General features: G+C 35.0%; 1 protein-coding gene across 1 annotated transcript in view; it reads left to right on the forward strand.

Annotated features, from left to right (window-relative positions):
• The window catches only part of LOC144441068 (uncharacterized), a 51,030-nt gene that overhangs the window by 768 nt on the left and 37,323 nt on the right, over nucleotides 1-12,939 (forward strand). The window lies entirely within an intron of this gene.

The following is a 12,939-nucleotide window of genomic DNA, read 5'->3' on the forward strand; positions in this document are numbered from 1 at the left end:
TTCTTTTCAACAATGCATAATGTGCGAGAGAAAACATTAGGGACTTAGGGAGTTCAAATCAATATTGTTTTCACAACAGTAGACCATACGAGGACATGCATGGCTAGACGGCACAAGATCCATTAACAAAATTAAACTAATCAAGTTACCTTATGTCTACTGAGATAATGTGATAGCATTCAACGTGCAACATAACAATGTCAACAGAGTGAATCGTAAATGTTATGATCCATTGACAGTGAAAGGTAAAGACAACACAAAAAGGTTACACAGGTGTTTTCCATCTACATATAAGAAAACCACAGACATGTCAAGTCTCGACAATACTACTGAAACGTCAGCCAAAATCTAACACACACTCGACATGTAATTATACCATACTCAAGCCAAGTTATTCTCGAGATCTCTTTGAACATGAAATATGGATTATATACCATGGTCGTTCTATGTCACTGTGACGACAAACCGTGTCTACGTCACTGGTTCTGCGGTTCTACAAATACGAGACAAAACGTTCAAAATCGTCATTATTTTGCCCGTTTTGTCATAAATTATACTTGGGGAGATATGACTACATTTTTCCCCCTCGTCTTGTTCCTGACACAATGCATGGGTCGAACTTGTTGGGGTTTTCGACATAATCTTCAGACATCGAGTACATCTTGACTTTAATAGTGAAGAATCACGCGATTTATATCATATAGTAAACATGATTTATATCATGTTGTAACACACAAAAAAGTTGATAAAGTGATAAAATATGATGTAGTCCATGTCACACCGTAAAACATAACATAGCTCATATCACATAGTAAAACATGACATGGTTCATGTAATGGTTGATACTATAGTAAAGCATCATATCATGGTAGATAATATAGTATAATATGAATTGGTCCATATCACATAGTTAAGCATGATATGGATGATAACATAGTAAAACATGATATGTGGTTTGTACCACAGTAAAACATAACATGTGGTTGATACCATAGTAAAACATAATATGGTTGATAAAACATAATATTGCTGATACGATAGTAAAACATAGTATGGATGATACTATAGTAAAACATGATAATGCTGTACCATAGTAAAACATGACTTGTTTCATGTCATGTTGTAAAGCGTAACATGATGGCAAATGATTTTCAACATTACTCTTAACTGAAATGTACTTCGATGGCGAAAAAGCAAAAATAACAAAATAAAAGACAGACGTTGACATTACACTTTAACTAGAATGTATATTGATAGTGAAAAGACAAGAAGAAAATTATCAGACGAAGGCGTTGATCAGATCTGCGAATCACACTAAACCATTGTGCATGCAAGGATTCTCACTGCATTTATGCATCTTGTAAAGTATATAGCCTTGCCGCATTTTACACTTAAGACATTTAGTAATGTTACTTAGCCTTGGAAATGAGTCAAGCGTCAAGAGCAGGGTATCATTAGTAAACCAAGTCACTGGATATCGATGAGTCAGATTGTAACTAAATACTTAATTGCACTTACTAGTCTTATCTCTTTCATATACTAGTCTAACTGTCTAGCATTTTGTCCGGTTTCCAGAGGTTAGTTTTGATCGCCACCACTTTTTCATTTACAAGTGGTTGTTGACTAATGCGTGGCCATTATTGGGCATGGGAGAGTTTCCCAATCAAAGCAATCATGGCATTTCGCCAGCATGTTGACCACACATTTGAATTGTGAACTCTGTGAGAAAACACTCCATAAAGAAGTCTAGAGCTGTTGTGAAAGTTTTTATCAGTTGTACTCTTCAACTCAGTGACTTTAATAGCGCTGGACAATCTTACTTTATCATTTGTGTTGATAAGTCTTGGGATTATTTATTACACAACTGTCCTATAAAACATCCTAATCGTCAACAGGATATCAATTCTTAGTACTTTAAATATCGGATTATCAGCAAGCCTCACTAATTAGGATACAGGATAAATAGGTCAGTCACGCGCGGTTTGAGGTAAAATATTCCATGGACACAGCTAACTTGCGTCATATCCTGATAGGTCAACTTCGCGTCACCTGTTCCATGAATTTTGAAGTAAGTAGTACGGCCAGGGGGCATTTTTCCGATGATTGCAGAGAATCTGTGTTTTAGAAACAAAATTTCTCATTGATGGAAGGATTGTCGTGATTATCCCGCCAAAATTGTACTGTATATTAAAACTTATCTTCATTTTTCGTGACTTTCGCTTTCTTGATGTTCAGGTGAGGTCACAAGACTACAGGTAAAAAGGTAAGGTAACTTTATCCCGAACACAATGATGTCCGATGAGCATATCGAGTTTGCCCCAATTAAAAAACAGTATCCTGAGGCAAATTCGGATCTATTCCAGGCCACTAACCCTCTGATTGAAAATCTCGTGACATTTCCTTAAAATGTGAGAACTTTCAGCTCAAACTTTGAACAATTCATCCACTGCAATTATATGCTCTAATTATTTCTTAAATAAAGTAAAAAGTATGCTCAACATTCTGATAAAAACTAATTAATATTGGTCAAATGAGTGGGAGAGTGAGACACTGCTCTACTTCTACAGTTTATTTAGTTGGCCTTTTTATGTCAGAGTACTCCTCTTTGAGAATGTGCATATAAATGACTAATTCCATTATGAACAGATAGAGGTTGATAGCAGGGATTCTCGCTCTACATTTGTCAAAGGCACGGTTGACACACATGGTACCAATGTCTGCAGGTTTGCAATACATACACTGTGATCCCACATGTTGGAGATTGTAGGATGTCTATGGAACGTATATACCAGACAGTTAAACATGATATAATTAAATGACACAAAATGTCATGATACAAGTGACTGAAATTTGTTTTTACCAGTGGAAAAACTCAGAGTTCGATCCCACTACTCAAGATGTCTCTTTATCCTTATTTTATTATAACTTCTAATGGCAGATGTAAGGTCATTACTGTAACAGTGGTTGCATAGTTAAGACACGGTTGGCCTGTGAACACGCCAAGGAGGCTCAGACCCTTTCAGTTACACAGACACTTATGGACATATCAAGCTTATATATGTAATTTTATTTATCAACATGTCCGGTCCGAATGTGGAACAATAAGAGCTACTGTGTTTTTTCTAAAAGAATGGGTAGGTTTAAGTAGCAAAATCAGGTTATTTAAATAAAATAAAATAGCATTGAAATTTGCTTAATATCATTGTAGAGTGAATCATCACTTTAAAGCCCCGTGTACAACATTACACATTACATACAATGCATTCCTATATCAGTCTGACCAGTCACTTTGTTTAGAGACCTCATCTAATTTGGCAGCATAACGGTCAATGGAAGATCAATAGCTTGTATCTGGTAAATAATACAAAGAAACTGAAAAGATATCTACAGCAATATCATTAGGATTGACTGTTTTCTTAAAACATATGCAAAATCTTTATTAACTTTCCAGGCTACTTATCCAAATTGTTTTAATGTCTTGCATACTATTACATAATACATGGAAAATATACAGATCATCAAAAAATACCAAAATGTATCCACTGTGAAACTAATGCAAAGATTATACATTACAGTATATATACACCTGTCACATTTTGTTTTACAATATTGTCAAATTTGGTAAATTTGTCGTAATATAAACAATTTGTATAATATCGTACATGCCAATATACATGGAGGCAGAATTGGTGTCTCTCAGCTTGGTGTCTCACAGTATCCAGTTTTAAAGAGGCCGTAATGCACACATACCTAATGTAGGCAATAGTAAAAGACATGCCACTCGTACAAACACTTGTCAAGTGATGCTCTTTTCAAACGCAGCATGTGTAGAGCTCCACTTTCATGTTGTTTGTTAATAAATTTGTACTGCGTTATCGAGGAGGTCTGTAACATGCATGTACAGAGAAGTCAAGATGCCTCACCGCTGATGTTATAGCATACATACGGATATCTTTTTTAATTTACATGGAATTTTAATTAGATGAGAAACTAAAGATTCGAGCCATGTTTGCACTCATTGTCTGTTGACATATTACATTTTGAACAATACCTATCGATGTACCAGCTTATAATTCTATCTTAATCTAACTCTAGTAAAGGAGTCAACATCATAATATAGTGTTTTAAAAATGTCTGGTTATAAGAAAATTTGCGAGGACTGTACCAAACAATAGAGTTGATTTGTACAGTGTATTTGAAAGCTACGATTTGGCTTCGTCACCATAGTTATGAACAGGAGTACATATTATCCCCGGAAATCTTCACAGAAAATGGTTTTGAAAGAATTCACCAAATTACAGAAAAGGTCTGTAATCCTCTACAGCTGGAAATAACTATTCAATTACTATACTGGCACCGAATGACGGTAGAAATGAATCAAAGTTACATGGTCACTTAATTGCAATTACCCAACATTTCGAATTCTTGCATCCGGAATAGCTCATCCCAACTGGCGCTTGTGGCAACCGGATCAAACAGAACATAACTTCGAAAAATACTAGAGTCAAATAGGACTCTTTCACCTGGGAACCTTTCTTGTCAAGTCGGTGAGTCGACCGCTCAACTCTCTCATTAGATACATAGACGTAACAGTAGTGACGCCAACGACACTGACCCCAGCTGTGGCAGTCCCGGACTGACTGATTGATTGTTGTAATTATTGTAATATGAATGTTCTTTGACGTGTCAAACTGGACTTAAGTCGGATTTATCTGCATTATATCTTGATTCGATTGTCTTGTGTGTATACGTTGACGACAAAACGAACTCGGCATTTATGTGCATTTACTTGCCCATCTACGTCACTTATCATTGTAACCTTGAAAGTAAGAAAACACTGATCTCTAATGAAATAAAAAATGATTACTTTTAAGAGCTGGTTTCCAACAAGAGAGCTTTCCTGTAATTTACTACAATTTGTATCCATTACTATTTAGGTAATAAGTGCACTTTATTGTTGCCAAGGTTTTGTTAATTTAACGCTTGTTTCATTATCTAAATGCACTTGGCTAAATGGTAGTATATTTAAGCTTGATAAGCAAAAGTTAGCAGGGTTGATGTAGAAAGTCATATATGCCATGCTTTGTTTCTATTGCGTCTTCCGCAAAAACGTCTCAAATCACTAATAGCAAAGGCACGTACACATATGATATAGACTGAATATCATTCTAAATATAGACTGTAAGATACGACATTCATGCCACACTGTCAACCAACATTCATGTCCACACTAATCTGCCAGTGTGTGCCTGCTAGATCAAACGATTTAGGCCACTCCTTGAACTTCTGATTAATATAAGTTCAAACAAAGGTCATTATGTAAATTAAAATAAAACAGACAGAATAGTTTCTGCTATTGATGATAAGAACGTTATGGTGATACTTGTCAATTGTTTGTACTTGATGAATACCAGATTATGGGGCGGAAACTTGTGTTTACTATTGACGTAACAGTAGATGACTGGTCTCATAAATCAGCAATGAAAGGCTGACATCATGGCCATTTTGACACCTTTTACAGCATAACAGTATTTGATTGGCTGCAACCAAATTTGGTTGCAATGTGCAGGATATTGGACAGTTTAGTACTGTTGGATTAGAAGCCCTGATTGGGTTGAACAACACGATGTATCTTACACTTTACAGTTTATGTGAATTAGAGTATTTCGAACTTTGCTTGGCTGATCTGATTTGGATAACTGACTGTGATTTTGGGGTTTGCTATAAATGAAAGAAGCTCACCATGAAGTACTTTTTGAATTTGTTCTCAATGAGGAAAGAAAAGTAACACATGTAGGAATTGAACCCACGTCCCCTAACCACTAGTCAGAGTAGCTATAAATGAAAGAACCTCACCATGGAGTAATTTTTTGAATTTATTATAAATGAGGAAAGGAAAGGAAAGTGACACGTGTAGGAATTGAAGTGACACGTGTAGGAATTGAACCCACGTCCCCTAAACACTAGTCAGAGTAACGGTGATGTCGATATGTGTTGGGAGTGTAATCCTGAGTATCATTTTTCATGTCTTTGCGCAATGATAATTATATAAAGAGATAGTTATAGAGCGTCTCCCGGAGCACCTAGTATCCCCATTGGAAATGCCAACTAGCGCTTTACAGATAACTCTTTATAATCTTGGCTTTAAGTTCAAAGCTGCACAAGCTGAGCTGTAATTGGAGTTACTGTATTATTTTTTCGATCAGACAACCCAAAATGTATTCACTGAGATGTAAAAATACCTATATAATTGATATTCTATACCAATTATATTTACGTAGTGACACACAATATTTCAGGTAGTATATGAGAGTAAAGTCAAATATCTGATCATGGTGATTGATACCCAATACTAAATTACATAGTGATATACGGTGAGATACTAGATTCGACGTTCATTTCCGTTATACAAATAATTTATCAAAATGCATGGACAAGAATGAGTAGGTTATGAATACAAAATCCATATTACGATCTTTAAATCGGACTGCACTACGTTAGGCATTCATCTTCTAGTCAGGGTTCAATATGATTTCCGCATTTATTGTTCACGTGATGCAAGAAAAGTATTTATTTCTCTTCACTCCTCTTTTACTCCACCCCACAGTAAACAAAAGGGAATTTTGTGATTGTGATTGTGTGCATGTGCATGTGCATGTGCATGTGCATGTGCACATTATTTTGGGCGACAGGGGCTGGTATCAACACTGACTTCTCTTAAATGTAATGGTAACCATAGGGAGCAGCCAGTATTTGCCATTGCGAATGGGGGATCGGAGGAATATGAGGAATATTTGGGAAGGGTGGGAAGAGGGAGGAGTGGTTTGAAAGAATAATGAAATGCAGTTGCAACTCAAATACGTATTGCGTGAGGTTTGGTTACACATAAAATCGTGAGCCCCGCCGATATACTCTCAAAAATGTTAAACGCTTTCCCTCCCAAGATGAATAATTGAGTCTAACATCCAGAAAACGATGCGAGTGAGACTATGAAATATACGGGTTGAAATGTTTTAATCTGATTTTCGCCGATGCAAATTGACACTAACTATGAAGAAAAGAGTCAACGCAATAAGTAGGGTGAAGACGACTTGATAGGTGAAATGCATTTCATCACACTTTGGATATCCTATAGATCAGTCACAACTAACGCTTTAGTAGCCATTGTGATAAAATGCGTTCGTGAGCATTTATAAAAATAGTCAAATACAAGTATGACAATATATGTATTACCAGCAACAACATCTCCTGAGATTTATACTCCCCATGCTGATCATTATCAAGATTATTGTTACAGAATAAATGGCCACAACTTTTTTTCGTAAGCAATATGTGCATGATGTTACTATGGAAAAACATACAATCCTTACTTGGGGTTCTGTACGCTAGTTCACACAATTTGTCTGTTGTACCTTATTAGTGTACAGTGACTGGCGACTGAGTACAATGTACTTTACACTACCAGGGGTAAACTGAAATGCGTTCGGTGAGGATATTGTTGTTCATTTGTCCTTTGTTACCATTAAAGTATATACCACATTCAGATACTGCAGAGTTACAAAATGCAAATGACTAAATGAATTTAAAAACTAGATCATCAAGTGATATTGGAATGCTTTGTGCAAGTACTAAATTACATTGAAATTGAAATAAGATATTGCTTTTTTAGAAAAAAGTCATTAATTATGCAAATGGCTTATTAAATTTGAAAAAACTATATCATTAAGTATATCGGACATATACGCTTGGCTATCTCCAATAAGCATGTGAGATTATTTGAAATTTAAAGCTTGCAACATTAAATTGCCTAATAATATAAATTCAATGATTATGTTGTAAATGACATCAAGTTAAATTATGTGTGCCTTGTTATCGTCGATGTGTTATACACAATCTGAAGCTTCTATTATTAAGAAGTTGCTTAATTTCCAAAAGTCCTGAATTTAGCAAATTTCTCACTAAAATTAAAAGCTACTTCAACAAGCGTTATACTACACTTGTACTGTGTCAACACCAATGTATGTGTCGAATTACATCAAATTTAAAGTTTGCATTCGTAGTAATATATTATGATATTGCCTAATTGTCAAAAATCATCAATTACGCAAATGACTCAATCAAAAGTTACATTGTGATGCACTTGTTATTATCAATGTATATACAAATTATATGACATTTGAAGGCTGTATTCATACGATATTAAATAATAACTATGCAAATTAAAATCAAAAGCTACACCAACCAGTTCAGCTTTCCCTTATGGAAGGTAAAAATACATTCGGACATACAAAGTTATCAGCATACTCACTGACGACGGTTACTCACATTTGTTAGACAGATCATGAAAGCTCTAACCCTGCATTCAATTAATACGAGTATTAAGGGATTTGTAGAGTAGTTATACACAATGGACTTATACCCACAGGTGATCAGAGACTTGAAGGTTGCGCAGTATTTCTAAATTGCCAGTTATTTTTATTCATTGGTGAGATGGGGAAGGGGATAATAATACTTTCACCGTTTTGTTTTCGGCAAATAGCTAACGCCCAACCGTCACGGTAAATGATGTTTTCATTAGATTGTTAATTTGTACATAGGTACTGCAGTCATTGCACTTCTGCACAGGCTTTACTTTCTCATACAAGTAATACATAACAGAACGCTTCGTGCAAGTTTGTATTTATTTGGAAGTTTAAATGTTCTACTAAATTCCTTTGATATGAATTATGTACTGAAGAACGATGACAAATCCATTTTGACTTCCATATCATGTTGAATATAACAACGACCAAAGTGCCATTATGTGGGCATTCTTGTCCATGTCAATTCTGTACAAATCACAATTAACCGGCTACTGCGTGTTTGGGCAATTCTTTGTGTAGCAGTACTGCTGAAAGAAGCATCATTTGCATTAAAGGTTAAAATGAATTAAATTCCCAAACGAATAAATAAATCCACTGTCGCTTGTCGTCTTAGACTGTGAAAGATGAATGACCAAGATGGAAATTATATTATATGTGGTTTTAGCAAAGGTAACACACATAGATCACCTAAATACGGTTGTGAGGAATGCTTCTGACACAGACATATACAGTCATAGTTTGTTTGTAATAGGTGATGTGTTTATACAGTGAGTTGAATGTATTAAATAGAAGACATTGCACGCAAGATATAGAATTAAATTATTTATGATGTGCAATAAACCGACTTTATAGTAAAAGCAAAGGTCATTACAGCGGAAAAGGTACGTCGTATTATGTAAATGTTACTGCTTTGCTCCAGACATGGAAGTCAATCGTAAGATCACAGTGGCAGAATATTTACATACTATTACAACTCATAGACGGCCCACACAGTTTGATGAAAAATTGTCATCATGATAACTATACCATTTTTATTTTTTATTCTTTAAATTCTCTTTATTTGAAAATATATCTTGTTAAACTATCCCAGAGACTTGTCTCAGATTTGTACATGTATTTGATAATTTCAAGTCTGTCAGTAACTCCTGTGGTTAAAATGATTGTGTACATACATTGAAGCCAATGAGCTTAAGACTACGCCATGGAATAAAATATTAAGGGGTGCTTAAGTAAAGGAGGTCAGGATAATTTGATTTTCAAACAGTCAGTTGTACTATCGGTAGTCGCTTGTAGTTTTCAGTGTGTAGTAAAGGAGGTGGATTTTAGGTTTAACTTAGTAACATAGGTGATTTTGCAACATGTGTTCGAAAGCACTTACGCGCTCGCCGTTAAATCAAATCGCACATGTCCATGATGTTATTAAAGTAACAACCCACCCACGGCTATCTTTTCACAAAAGAAGTACTGCTTACTGTCGAAAGTTTTTGTCAGCATTGCCCTGTACGCTAAAATCTACCGACTTAATTGAATGACAATTTAATTAGTTTTGCTTATAAGTTCCAAAATAGCTTGACTAGTTTATTCCGTCTTGTAGTGTCAAGGGCAAACTGAGAATTCAAACATGTATCTCAACTGCCATGACCTTCAGGCAAAGTGATATTGTTATAAAATCATTTTAGATGTAATTGTACATTGAGTTGTAACATGTTGTTGGGTAGAGACGTAGCTTTTGGCATGTTGTGGTGAATTCACTTTAACTTTCTGACTCATTTTATGAGTGCAGCTGTTATATTCTGGAATTCATATTTTATATAACTTGGTGTTATTGTACGTAAACCAACATGGCAACGGCAACAGTGCATTGATTTTTTAAAGTACTCTAAACCAAACAGTGTCACTTAAAGAATCGAGAGGAAGAAAGAACGAACTAATTTCCCATTCATAAATATGAAATGACATAACTGTTACTAAAGTGGTCTGTGGAGCGCATACTAGGGCCTAACAGTTCAGTTATATTATTCAAAAACCAAAGAAGGGTGCCATCAAGAGTTTGCACTCGATGGCTGATGCTAGTAGTGCCATGGCCTCACCAAAATTCCCTTTCAAATACAGATCTAGAATCGAAACTCCGCCAAAATATAATCATTTGGTACTTTTCTAATATCCAATATCTGCCCTACCCTTTTAGATATTGTGATAATTCGAATGGATATACACATAAGCAAACAAGCTTACAAAGCACACCTCCCATCCAAATAAACGAGAAAAGATGATTACTAATCAAGAGAATTAGTAGAAATCTGTTCAAAAAGTCAAGACAATGGGACAAATCTAAGAAATTTCGGTTACTGAACATGACATCCGTATGTTTTTCACTGGGTACGTCTATGTACTCCTGTGTAGATGGTTATCTATTTCAGAAGAACTGGCAAAGTTTTACTTTTAACCCTGTCAGCTATTAGCTTCCATAAGACTATAGTTAACGATGCACCAAAATAGAGTTTGACGGTGACATATGTATTGTAATTGACATGCATGTCGGGTTCATGAATAGACTAAATAGCTATCTATGCTTCGCTCTTTACAAAGCTTTATACCTAGTACATTGCACTTCACTTAATTCTAAAATATTTGCCATGCTTTTAGGATTTATATCGACTTGTCGAGATGTGACTGTTAATAGTTATATTTGGTGTTGATATATGCTTAGTTGGCAGTTGTCTGTGTCTTGACAATTAACTTAAGATCATAGTTCATGAACGAAGTCTTCCTACATGTGGGAGATTTACTTCAGTTGCGTTGTATCTTCTCAAGTAGGTTGTCGTGTTGGGAGGTTTAGTATAAGTTATTACAGTATTTTAAGACGATTACACTCTACACCCACATCACAATAAGACTGTTGTCATGTTAGAAATGAAGATGGGTTTTGTAAACGATAAGATAAGGGCAATGGTATAAATTATAAAGTACATCATGAATTATACATATGCTGACAAACGCTTAAATTTGAGATTGAGATAACTATACGTTATTCTCAAACTTCGCGTTCGAAATTTACCCAAGACCAACAACATGTTGCTACTACCGTACATCTATATACAGAGCAAACACAACCTTGCATATTTGTACTGGTGCAGTAAATTAAGTGACAGACAGACATACATACAGAGAGATGGGCAGATATATATATATAAATATATATATATATATATATATATATATATATATATATATATATATATATATATATATATATATATATATATATATATATAATGGATAGATAGATAGATATAGATAGACAGACAGACAGACAGACAGACAGACAGACAGACAGAAAAATAGACTGACACATAGACGGACGGACGGAGACACAGACAGACTTAGACGGACAGAAAGACATAGATAAATAGATAGATAGATATATAGATAGATTAGATAGATAGATAGATAGATAGATAGATAGATAGATAGACATAACTAACTTGTAGACTAATAATTTGTGTTTTAGGAAATTATAATTGGTCGATACAACTCGAAATTTATAGGTGATCTGTGATAGGAATATTGCTGAGAGACGGCGAAGGCAATACACCATGCGTATACCAGTGTTCGAAGTGGTTTTATCGTTGAATAATTCATGATAACGGGAAGAAATGTTTGGAAAAACACTCCTTTGGGGGAGGAGAAATCATGACTTCATGCATTATAATAAGCTTACTGGATTATAATACTGCCTCAAAACATTTGATACATGAATTGAAACGGATTATCTAAGTCTACATGTAATATAGAAGTCTATTCTAATCAATAATAGAAGGCTTGGAATAATATATTATGACTAGATATATCCGAAACAGACTCTTGGCAAAAAAAACCACGCTATCAACAACAGGGATTCAAGAAGGATTTTATGAACATTTTGTAATGTTGATATTCCTTCTCTTGCCACTTGTGGGAGTATAATAGGAAGTATCAAGCTATTATGATAGATGCCTTAGTCGACGTAAACTGTATGAATCATTACTTTTGTTAATGCTGCGGTTGCCGAGTTCAGATCTTATCTCCTACCCCTTGGACATGGTTTTTAGACTAATTCATGTCTATGTATCAAGGTGTCATGTATTTAATTTTGTTCTCCACTCTGCATTTAATATAAAATTTCACTTCATGGCTATATAAATACTTGATATCTAGGCAACTATGTACAACATTGATAGCAAACGTGCATGTCTATTATCAAGCTGCTGGTTTTTCATAGTTCGTTATAATTACAATTGTTTACATTTTGTATGGAAATGGAGTACCATATGGAGCTATACCACAGAGTCGCACCTCCATACCGTGACTCTGTCTTCTCAGCTTGTAATACTACCATTCATTAAATGAATTCAGTTAGTTATATCTCCAAAGGCCCTTATCAGAAGACCCGTACGTTTTAAATCTACATAAATGCATGCAAATTGTCACACTTCAGGTGTTGTGTTGTGTATCATTGCAGATACATGTATTCATTTATATAATAACCCATTTGAATAATCAAACAGTGTAGATCGGACATATGTAATCACTCCCC

Source organism: Glandiceps talaboti, chromosome 10, assembly GCF_964340395.1.
Source record: "Glandiceps talaboti chromosome 10, keGlaTala1.1, whole genome shotgun sequence".
Taxonomy (NCBI): Eukaryota; Metazoa; Hemichordata; class Enteropneusta; family Spengelidae; genus Glandiceps; species Glandiceps talaboti.